Consider the following 13,023-nt stretch of genomic DNA (forward strand, 5'->3'; position numbering starts at 1 on the left):
ACACACCGTTTCTGCCTGTGCTTTGTGTCAATTTTCACCCATAGGAGTAGAGTTTGATGGAAGGGTTTAAAGCAGGGCTTGATGGACACTTACAAGATACATCAAGCTCCAACACCATGATCTTGTTGATTCAAGAGCACTCTTTGTAATGGGGCTGGATCTAGACATAACCTTTTTGTCTTCAAATCTAAATTAAGCCAAGGGTTTAGGCGTTGGGAGCACTGTGCTGTTGGAAGAATCCTCTAAAATTCTTAAGCATACACTGCTAATAAAAAGACTATACTGTTCTTTGCAAGGGTTCTCAAGGTGTTAATTAGCGTAGGTGATGTTTGCTGGATTGGGCTGTCCAAAGTGTCAGCAAACTCTTCTTTCAGTCAGTTTCTTTCAATGCTGTTTCACACACTGATCTTCTCCATGGATTAATTTCCTTTCTCAGCAAAACTCCAGAAGAAACTTGGGGAAAAGACTTGTTATAGTGCCACCTGCCTCGGGAAGCCAGCATATATCACAATCAAATGCCACCACCATCCAAAGCTTAAACACAATGGGCCTCTTGCTGACATGCACATGAGCACATGATAGTGCACGGCTCTTTTCTACCTGGCTTGGCTATTGTCATCAAATGCAAGTCTTCAAGAGGTCCCATCAATGATCCCACCTGTCCTGATGACCTCACCTAGTCCTCTCTGAAAACATGATCCCACAAAGCGGCCTAAGACCTTCTTTTCCTATGAAGAATATATAGTTGATGAAACAGATCAGGGCACCTATCCCAGGGTTATTTGCTTTCAAAACACAGCCTTAGGTCAAAGCAACAAAACCCCAAACTGTACCATTTAGGCATTGACCTGATCTTGAGACACACGTTGAGATAACAGAGTGAAGGGGTTTGGTGCCTTGAAATCACACAACATAGCTCTCCATCTACTTTTCCTACACGTTAGCCTACCCCAGGACCGGCAATTTTGGAGCATCCACAGAACACACTGCTTATTAGCTATGTTCATGCACTGTGCCATCTGCAGCCTAAGAGTCTCATAAACTAGAATTAAGGAGACTGAAGTCTGCTTGGGAAGGGGACATGGATCCTGGGAAAATGAGTCTTTTGGCCAGGAGAGAGAGGTGGCAGTATATGAACTCTAAAAGTTCCATCCTGAGGAGATGGATAAAAACATGCAAAATCATTCAGTCTAAACTTACAGAGATAGTAAAATTATATTAAAAAAAAATACCCCAAGAGAATGACTCTCACGGAAGCCAGGATAAAGGTCACTTCTGTGGGAAGGGGGCTAATACAACAAAGAAGAGGCCGTAGGGAGACCTGAAGTAGAGCAGCCTTCCACTTCTTAATCAGTAGTTGGTTACACATATGCTTGTTTTATTATTATTATTCACACAATACATATTTCATCCAGTATATTCTTCTCTATATAAGCTATAATCCATGATTTTAAAAAAAGATAGCAGGATTAACCTGAACTATGAAGTATCAAAAAGATGATTTTTTTCTTCCATTTACTTAATATGATCTCTTACTTCAACTGTACACTTCATTAGTACATTTATTTGTCACTCATCAAACAAAGGTTCCATTAATGCATAATATCTTTAAGTTGAAAGCTTTTATACCTCATCTTTAGAACACATGGGAAGCTCTCTTCAGGGGTGAGGACAGAGCTGGGTAAACAGTAGCTCTGCTCATTAAAAGTGCTTTATTATCATCACCATTTCTGACAAAGAGAAATCCTGAGAGATAAAGTGGCAATTGGAAGAGAGGGTTGGCATACGGGGCAGAAAAAAAAATACCATTTAACTGGTCTTCTTGTCTGATTTTCCAAGCACTTTTCCTGGGACATTTCCTTTATTTCATTTTTTCTTTTCTTACCAAGTTTACATCTTTCCCCCCAACTGCTGCTGGTTTTCACCCCAACTATGCCTGCAAAAGCCATTTGTGAAGTCGACTGGAAGGTATTTTGGAAAAAGGTAGGGTGTAGATCCAGAAATGCCAGACTGGACTCCTGAATTTGGCCCCTTGTCCCAATTCCCTTCCTTGGGAACTGCCTGTAGACATGCCTCTTCCAGGACTTGTTACAATTTGTTACATTTTTTTTCCATTCTGTGTGAGGACGTCTTGAGGATTTATTAATCTCAAAAAACATAACTGGTAAAAATCTAAGATAGTAATGCAAACAAATAGCCTTTGAGTCAGGGTTATTAAAACATTTTCTCTTCTGTTCGTGTAGATACAAAAGTGGCAAGTAGAAATTCAATTATACTTTTCCCTCTTACTCTAAAAAGGTAATTTTGGAATGAACATAGGAAAGGTAATGATCTTTTTATTTTATATAAAAGAGATCACGAGGGTGAAAATGGAGGCAATGTGTAGCTATAAGAAAAAATTGTTTTCAATCCATGCAAGAATTTGTCATTTCATAATAGCTTGCTTTTTGTTACTAGTTTTCTTATCCGTAAATCTAATGACTTACACCCTTCAAATTCTATTTTAATACCTTAGAAGGTTTAATTGCATGTATTCTGGTTTATTGGTTTTGGCAGTTTTAGCAAAACTTATGATTCCTTTGCAAAGTAAGAAACATTATGAATACTGATCTTAGGTATTGAAACAGATAATTAAACTAGAAATTTTGCGAGAGTGAATCTAGTAACAGGCTCACAAGTGTTTCTTTGTTGCGGCAATATTTATTAACTTATTTCCTCACACATTTTCTATTCTATCTGGAAAAAAAGAAAGAAAAGCTGTTCTTTAGGATAGAGTACAAAGTATTCAAAGAGGTTCCTAAATTCAGCAATTACTCAGCCACCAGTGCAGAGAAAGTAAGTTATTTAGAATTGATGACGTTTTGAATAAACCTAGTAAACAAATGCTCCTTTCTGTTTCCTTGACTAAGTAGAGAGCACAGCACACGCCAGGGTGCCCTTCACCCAGCTTGCCATGGGGTGGCGCTCTAAGGCCCAGATTTGCCCACCCTTGCCTCCTTGTGCAGAGAACGAGCAGAGAAGGAGCCTTCTCAAGCTCTCGCCCTCGTGGCTTTCTCATTTTACGTGTAAAATATTGACAGTAAAAACTCACTGACCGTCCAGCACTGATGAAAATAACAAAGTAATTCAGAAATCAGTTGGACATTTGTATAGTTATCCCAAGTAAGTTTATACAGGTGATAGAAATGAAGGTTTTAGATAAAGGAATATTAGCTATAATTTCAGAGTTAGAATTCATTTTTTTTCCCTGAAAATATTTTAGTAGATCAAAAAAAAAATAAATAATTAAACACCCCACAAAAAACCCTCATTTAAATTCTCAGGAATCCATTTTTAACTTTTTAATAAATTATGCCATACAACACAGTCTTAAAAACCAATGACTCAAAAGTGACTCAAAGTTATTATTGAGGTCAGAGTTACTGTGTTTTTCTTTTTTTCATGATAAAGGAAGAAAGATAACCACATTTTAAATAAATGAAGATTTCAGGCTAGCATCTTTTTTTTTTTTTTTTTAAGTTAGCACCTTGGACTATGAGACGTATTAAAGAAAGACGCGAAGTCTTGGAATAAATACCACTTAAATTCTGTTCCCCTAACAATCTCAATCATTTTTATTGTTTAACAGGGCAGATATATTGCTCTATGCAGAGGGGGAAAAGAGTCCTCCGTTTTCAAAGGAAAGAAGCATAGAGGATAAGGTTCACAGCTACAAAAATACACATGATTCATTTTAAGATAGAGCCTTCTTAAAGACAGTGGTCTGGTCGACCATCAGCATCTTCCATCACCAGGTAGAAAACATTCTCCCGTATGCAGTTTGGATTGCACCATATCTACCATTTTTCATCTTATTTGTTTTACTTAATATTATATCATGGGCTTTTTCCCAAATTACTAAATGCTCCAAAAAAAAGTCTGATTGCTGATGGCTGCGTCATAATTGTTTTAACGACTTGCTTATTAATCACTGTGCCAGCCATCTTCTATTTTTCTAAATAATGGCTTGATAACTATAGTCAATAAAATTTTCATGGAGATATTTACATAAATTCTCATCAAGCAGCTACTTTTAATTTTAAAAGAAGTCTAAAAACAATACATCTGATCACTGAAAAGTTTTTGCAAAAGAAGTAAGTTGTTATGGATAATTAGATCAATATAAGCTTATATGATATAAAATTGATCAGAAATGGGCACTTTTTTTCTTTTTGTCTGAGGTTAAACTCCCTAAGGAGAGTAAACTGATACTGGCTATACCTGGATCAATTTGGAGATGCTGTATTTCTAGAAATATAAAAACCACCTCAGGAACTATTTGTTAATATCTTAATTTATGTCAGGTTTCATACCACGCTTAACAGATCTGAAATGTTAAACCCAATTTAGTATTTAAATGGTGATGTTTTGTGTTATTTTTTACAAAAGTATTTGGATTTAAAAGGGAAACCAAGAGCTATGCTGGCAAAAACTTTTGCCCCAACCCTAAGACCCTTTTTGAGAGGATGATGTATTTAATTTTGTGCATGAAGATGAGTTCCCCATGTGAACACTGCTAAATGCAGAAGACATTTGTCTAAGATCTGAAAATAATGGGAGTAAATCTGAAAATGTAAAGGATTATGTTTGAAAATAGAGTTAAGCATATGGTATCTGCTTTCTTTCTATATTTAGGCATGAATTTTTTCAAGCATAGTTTCTTTTTCTTCGACTGTCTGTTTACACACATCACAGTCATCCTTTTCTAACTGATGAAAAACTTCTCTTTTTTAAAAAATTTGCCAATGAGAAAATGAAAGAGATTTTTCATAACGTAAAACGAAATTTTCACACGTAGGCTGATGAAACTAACCGGTATAGTTTAAAGCAGATATTTCAAAAGATGACAACTATTTTCATCAAAGCCAAACTTCATCTTTACATTTTTTTTCCCACTGCTATTTAAATAACTTTTAAATGCATTCAGATAACAACTTGGGAAAATGTAATTTTATATTCACATAGCAAAAAAGGCATTTGTTCAACAGGGGAATGTTTAAGAGCTTTGTATTAAAGAGTCCAAGACCCTTTTAATTGAGAACACTCCTGAAGGCATGAAGAGCTGTGTACTCTTAGGGCTTTCTGTTCACTCTCACAGCCAAAGGAAGACATGCAAAGAGAAATTATCTATGCTTCTAGAGAGTGACCACGATGAAGGAGCTCGGTTTTTAGTACCCAGGCCCGCGACTGGTGCAGGTGCGTGCTTTCCTAACAGAATCTGCCTGGTGGAATGAGCAGCACTGTGGAAATAAAACCCTCTGCTCTCCATCTGTGGATGTCTGTCATTTGGGGACAATGACCAGCGCTATATTTTCTTAACCCAATATGGACAGAGAACGTGTTTGGATTGTATTGTGTGACACCCGTTTCTCTATCAAAAAGGCCCAAGAGGGGTAAGGGGTGGGGTCTGGCTTTTTAAGGATGGGTCTAATGCGTTCAGCTGTTATCACACTTTGCTGATTGTAATCACTCGTTTTATGGTTTCTTTTCCAGCTGCTCCAAAAATTCATTGCAATGTCTTCTAGGTTTATTTTTAATATCCTGTAATTCAAAGATCTAAGAAAGAAGAGTTGAAATAGAAATCCATGTCCTGATTCCCTCCCCACTTTTTCTCATGGGGAAGAAGAGATTTAGGATTTGGACACATTCCTCAAAATCCTTTCTTAAGAAATGTGTTCTTTTCTGTAGGGAAGGAGCCAGCTTGGAGGACATCCATAGGCTTATTCAATTGATGAAGGAGTTGGGAAAAGATCCTATATAAACATACAGAAACGTTTAAATAAAAAAAAATTCTTTCTTCAGAGCATTTATAATTAAAATGTTTCCTTTTGAGAATGGTAGCAAAAAAATTAGTATTCTTTTGGCATCTTAGGATTACTAGATTCCCTAAATATTTTCTCTAAATACTGTTGGTCCAAAACTTATTTAATGAAGGTTAAAAGTGTATAGCTCTGTACGCTGCAGAACACTTCCCTACAGAGGAAAGCTGAAGGATGGGGTGGTGGAGAGCGGGGGATACCTACACGTATTGTCTCTGAAAATATCTCGACTAACATTTTAGATTTGACTTATTTTAGGGAAAGTATATGGTGTCAGTTTTCTTCGTTTTCTCTTGTCAGCTTAATCCTCTGAAGAGCTGGATCTGAGAAATGATTCAGCTAGAATTATAGGCTGCCATTTCTACACTTCCCACGTCGGAGCAGTCATTTCCACTATATGGCCATCCTTTCAGTCATTTTTAAGTCCTTGAAGAGCCTGTACAAAGGGGGAAAAAAACCCAAACCAAGAAACTGCCTGTAAATCAGAAAGACACAGTTTCTTGATTTGAGTGAGGGGTGGTTTTACTGTCTGTCTGCTGTCACCACAGCTGTCAGCAAGATGTTTTAAACATCCTAATTGTCACCAGGGATTGGCTTGTTCCTTAACTAATTGTTTAGATCGGCTAATCTGTATCCATCATCTGCAAAGGACAGGTATCCTGTAATTTAGATAAAACTTCTATCCTGGGTGTAAACACAATTGTTTGCATGACCAAGGGTCAGAGGGCCAGAGAGCCTACCTCTGCGTGGAACAAGAGCATGAGCTGTAAACTGAGGATCGCGTGAGCCTCCAAGCTTACAAGCCCGGACCGCCTGCACGTGTCCCACTGGAACGACTGTGAAGCAACCGAAGGTTCTGTTTCATCGATCTCCATAAGCCAAGAACCCAAACAGCAGACAGCCAAGATCACTGCCCAAATCAGCTCTTGCGTCTGCACTTGTATGGGTTTGGGGGGGTGGGTCCTCTTTATGACATAAATGTGCTGCTGTATTTCCAAGTTATTTCTGAGCCTTTCTTGAGTTAAATTTCTAAAAACGTGCAGTAGTGTAGTGTAATTACACGAGTAACACACAGTTCATATTGGAATGCAGCCTCCCTTCCCAGAACCACCACTTTAGTCAGCTCTCCAAAACAATTAGTTAATTCATTATTTTGGACTGTGGAATAGTTCCCCTTGTATTTATCTGCTCATTTGTCTATCCAATAAAAAATTATTTCACATTCATATGAGGCAGAAAAGAAAGTTTTCATGCCTCCTAAAAGCAAACCCTTTAGAAAGGAACCATTGCCTTACACTTATATAGACCTTATTTCAAAGTGCTTTCCAAAGAACTAATGAATCAATTTAAAATTAAAAAAGTAAAAGCAACCAGATCTTTATCCTCAAGTTACTGAGCAGAAGTCAATAGGGAGAGAAAGACAAATCAGATAAATGATAAACAAACAAATTAACCTTTCCAAAAGAACCGTTCATTAAGAGGCTTTAAGAAAGACCAGAGAATTTTTTTTTTAAATGCAAGTTTGGAAAACCTGCACACACTATCTCCCTCATTCATACTTAGTACACATTATATTAATTTTGCAGTAAAGGACCCTGCTAATTTTAACTGGTGCCTCCCTCTTTTACTTGGATTTATTTTTGTAATCTTATACCTATTAATACTTTACAGAACAAAGATGCTACGGAATAGACTCTGGAAAAATAGTAAAATAAGAACAATTGCTAAATAATAAGAACGAACAACATTTATTGTGGCTTACTTATTTACCAGGCATTATTTTAAGTGTTTTACATGTATTAACTCATTTAATCATCACAAGGCTATGATATGGGTACTCCTATTATTCCTATTTTTGTAGAAAAACTGAGTCACAGGTTAATTAACTTGCCCAAGATCACAGATTGTTCTAGTGGATTAGTGCGGAATAGTTAGGCAAACTCTGGAAAACTTTTCAGAGGAAACAGGCTTTGAAATGGAAATTAAAGGCATGTAGGAAAGTGGAGAGGGCTTGGAGTTCCACAGAGGCAGATGGACAAGGAACATAGATGCTAGAGATGTCTATGAAATCGATTGGAGAGAAGCAGAGACCCAGCCTGGGGCAGAGGAGAAAAGAGAGCAAGAGGGTGGGTGGGGCGCCCAGGGCAGCTGAAGGCAGCCGTGAGCAAGCAGGGGGAGCTTCCCGCATTCCGCAACTTGATGTCATCGCTTTCACCTGTGACATTGGGTAAAAGAACTTGGCAAAACAGTAGACTTTTTCTTCCTTGCCCCCCGCCCCCACCAACTAGAAATATTTTTCAAAGATTTTCCTTTCTGATTATAAAAGTAGTGTGTACTTATTGTAGAAAATATAAAACACACACACAAGGACATAAGAAAATGAGAGCTTTTATCATTCCACTTTCCAGAGATACATACATCACCATTTTAGTGAATGCATCAAATTGGATTTATTTATTTAACAGATCTGCTATGGGTAGCAGATAGATTCTTTCCATTATTTTTGCCATTCCATATGATGCTTCAATGGACATACTTTGCAATGAATAGTTTCCCCATTTGAGATTATTTCTTAATAATTTTGTATTAACTGACTTATTAAAACAGTGTACATATATATGAATACGTATATATGAATACAATGTACATACATATTTATTTTTTAATGATTTTTATATCTATTGCTAAATACCTTCGATAGATCATACCATTTTATCCCCCTTGCAGAAAAGAATGAGACCGCCATTTCCCCACACACAGAATCACACAGGTTCAAGCATTCCTATACTTCCAAACGTTTGATGTACAAGTCTTTGTGAAGAGGAACAAAGCCATGCCTCAGATCAAAGTCAGGTCACCTCTGCTTGACACCAACAGATGGCGATGGCTGCTACTGGGAGGGTGTCTCTTGAACTTAGGAATGGATTGACTTAAGCAGTCTGTATTTTATTTATTTATTTATTTATTTATTATTTATTTATTTATTTATTTAATTGAAGTATAGTCAGTTGAATGTGTCAATTTCTAATGTACAGCACAATGCCTCAGTCATGCATACAAACATATATATGTTTTCATATTCTTTTTCATTAAATGTTATTATAAGATATTGAATATAGTTCCCTGTGCTATATAGAAGAAATCTGTTTTTTATCTGTTTTTATATATAGCGGTTAACCTTTGCAAATCTCAAACTCCCAAATTTAAGCAGTCTTTTCGAAGTTAACCTTTAAGCTACAGCCAGCATAGTACTCAATGGTGAAAAACTCAAAATCTTCCCACTAAAATCTGGGACAAGACAAGGCTTCCCACTATCACCACTCCTATTCAACATAGTCTTGGAAGTCCTAGCCACAGCAATCAGGCAAGAGAGAGAAATCAAAGGGATCCAAATTGGAAAAGAAGAGGTAAAAGTGTCACTATATGCAGATGACATGATACTATATATAGAAAATCCTAAAAGGTCCACACAAAAACTACTTGAACTAATCGAAGAGTTCAGCAAGGTAGCAGGTTACAAGATCAACGTTCAAAAATCAGTTGCATTTCTTTACACTAACGATGAATCAACAGAAAAAGAAAGTAAAGAAACAATCCCCTTTCAAATAGCACCCAAAGTAATAAAATACCTAGGACTAAATCTAACCAAGGAGGTGAAAGAATTATACACAGAAAACTATAAACCACTGATGAAGGAAATTAAAGAAGACTTTAAAAAATGGAAAGATATCCCATGCTCTTGGATTGGAACAATCAATATTGTTAAAATGGTCACACTGCCCAATGCAATCTACAGATTTAATGCAATCCCTACCAAATTACCCAGGACATATTTCACGGAACTAGAACAAATCATAATAAAATTTATATGGAACCACAGAAGACCTAGAATTGCCAAAGCATTACTGAAGAAAAAGAAAGAGGCTGGAGGAATAACTCTCCCAGACTTCAGACAATACTATAGAGCTACGGTCATCAAGACAGCATGGTATTGGTACAAAAACAGGCATATAGAACAATGGAACAGAATAGAGAGCCCAGAAACGAACCCACAAACTTTTGGTCAACTAATCTTCAACAAAGGAGACAGGAATACACAATGAAATAAAGACAGTCTCTTCAGCAAATGGTGTTGGGAAAACTGGACAGCAGCATGTAAATCAATAAAGCTAGAACACTCCCTTACACCATACACAAAAATCAACTCAAAATGGATCAAAGACTTAAACATAAGACAAGATACAATAAACCTCCTAGAAGAAAATACAGGCAAAACATTATCTGACTTACATCTCAAAAATATTCTCCTAGGACAGTCTACCTAAGCAATAGAAATAAAAGCAAGAATAAACAAATGGGACCTAATTAAACTTACAAGCTTCTGCACAGCAAAGGAAACCATAAGTAAAACAAAAAGACAACCTACAGAATGGGAGAAAATTTTTGCAAATGAAACCAACAAAGGCTTGATCTCCAGAATATATAAGCAGCTCATATGACTTAATAAGAAAAAAACAAACAACCCAATCCAAAACTGGGCCAAAGATCTAAACAAGCAATTCTCCAAGGAAGACATACAAATGATCAATAGGCACGTGAAAAAATGTTCAGTATCACTAATTATCAGAGAAATGCGAATCAAAACTACAGTGAGGTATCACCTCACACCAGTCAGAATGGCTGTCATTCAAAAGCCCACAAATGACAAATGCTGGAGAGGCTGTGGAGAAAGGGGAACCCTCCTACACTGCTGGTGGGAATGCAGTTTGGTGCCGCCACTGTGGAAAACAGTGTGGAGATTCCTCAAAAGACTAGGAATAGACTTACCATATGACCCAGGAATCCTGCTCCTGAGCATATATCCAGAAGGAACCCTACTTCAAAATGACACCTGCACCCCAATGTTCATAGCAGCACTACTTACAATAGCCAAGACATGGAAATAGCCTAAATGTCCATCAACAGATGACTGGATAATGAAGAAGTGGTATATTTATACAACGGAATACTATTCAGCCATAAAAACACAACATAATGCCATTTGCAGCAACATGGATGTTCCTGGAGAATATCATTCTAAGTGAAGTAAACCAGAAAGAGAAAGAAAAGTACCATATGAGATCGCTCATATGTGGAATCTAAAACAAACAAACAAACAAATAAACAAAAACCATAAATACAAAACAGAAATAGACTCATAGACTCATAGAATACAAACTTGTGGTTACCAAGGGGGTGAGGGGTGGGAAGGGACAGACTGGGATTTCAAAATGTAGACTAGATAAACAAGATTGTACTATGTAGCACGGGGAAATATATACAAGATCTTATGGTAGCTCACAGACAAAAAATGTGACAATGAATATATATATGTTTAGGTATAACTGAAAAATTATGCTCTATACTGGAATTTGACACAACATTGTAAAATGATTATAAATCAATAAAAAATGTTAAAAAAAAAGTTAACCTGTAAGAAGCATTATCAGTCTGGTAAGTGGAAGTGGTATGCTCTTCTTTAGATTTATATTTCTTTGGTTATTAAGAAAACAAAACAGATCTTTTGTATGTTCACCTATATTTCTTCTGTAAATTGTCTTGTCACTTTCTTTGGCTAATTCTTTTTCTATTGCAGGATTCATCTTTTTCATATTATTTAAAATTATTATTCCAGGTTTTTATTTCCCTTCTAATGTATACTTTTTTAATTAGAAAAAGGAAAAGGGAGATGGACAGAAGTCTTAAATGTCTATATAGCATTTTTACTTTATTTCCTATGATTGGTTTGTCTTCAGCCTTATGCTTAAAAGGCTCTCTTCACCTCAAGATCAGAAAAATATTGTTCTACATTTCTTTCTTTCTTTCTTTTTAAAATAATTATCTCTTTGATACATCTGGTATTTATTTCAGTGTAAGATGTCAGGAGAAAGTCAACACTATCTTTACCAAAGAACTTGCAAATTGCTTCTGCACCACTTTGAAGGAATATTACTCTTCTATAGTGATTAGACATATCAACCTTAACCTGTAATGAAACCTGCTATTTACTGCCTGTTTGAGACCTTTCTATTCTATCCCATTAAAATACATTTAATCACTAGAGCCACCTGAATTCAGGAGTACTCCTCAATATATTGTCATGCTGGTTGACCTCAACATTTTTCTCTTTTTGTTTTTACTCTTTTGAAATATTTTATTGGTTTTGATTTTTAAATTACTACATTAACACACACTTCTTATCACGAATTAAACAGCAGAGCATCATGTAAAAATAAAGTTAATGGCCTTCTCCTCCTCCTTCTAGTCTCACTCTCCTGAGAAAACAAGTCTTACAATTTGAGGAATAAATTTTTGTACTTTTGTCTATACTCTTATGACCAAACAATAACAATAGAGAATAAAGATAATGTCTATCAAGTGCAAGGCATTGTTCTAAGCACTCTACCTGAATTATTTTATTCGCTTATTGTAACAAACATAGGAGGTCGATACTATCATCATCCATAGCCAGTGAATAAACTGAGTCATGGCAAGTCTAAATAACTTGCTCAAGTCACATAGTAAGCAGTGACACTGGATTGTGACCCAAGCAGACTGGTTCCAGGGCTGGATTTATGCCTCATTCTTTGGCTTCTTCCTCTCCCCTTCCTCCTCCTCCTCTTCCTTCTCTGTTAAAGCTCAGGCTTATCCTATAAATGTTGCTTGGAAACTTGCCTTCTTTCACTTAATATTATGTTCTTCTTTCTAGCTTAATACACATAGATACATCACTTTGTAGGTACATCAGCGTGTCAGCAGTGTAGTATTGGATGGTGTAGTGTAACAGAATTTAATAAGTCATTCTCCTTGTGTTAGACATTCAGGTTGTTCTTATTTCTTGGCCTCTACCCAGGTTTGCTGCTATTAACATTTCTGTACATACTGGTAATTTTAATTCTGGCAAATATTTCCTCAGAAGTGGCAGTGCTATCTTTAAGGCCATAGTGATTTTATTTTAATAGGTACTACCAGATTATTTTTTGCAATGCGTATACTAATTACTATCCCCACATAGGGTGCTTTCCCATACACCATCCTTTCACTCTTCCTTACTGAAGCTGCACCATACATCCAGCACTGTTCCCAGCACTGGGGTGTAATGGTAGACACAGCAGACACTGTTCCT

Source organism: Camelus ferus, chromosome 8, assembly GCF_009834535.1.
Source record: "Camelus ferus isolate YT-003-E chromosome 8, BCGSAC_Cfer_1.0, whole genome shotgun sequence".
Taxonomy (NCBI): domain Eukaryota; kingdom Metazoa; phylum Chordata; class Mammalia; order Artiodactyla; family Camelidae; genus Camelus; species Camelus ferus.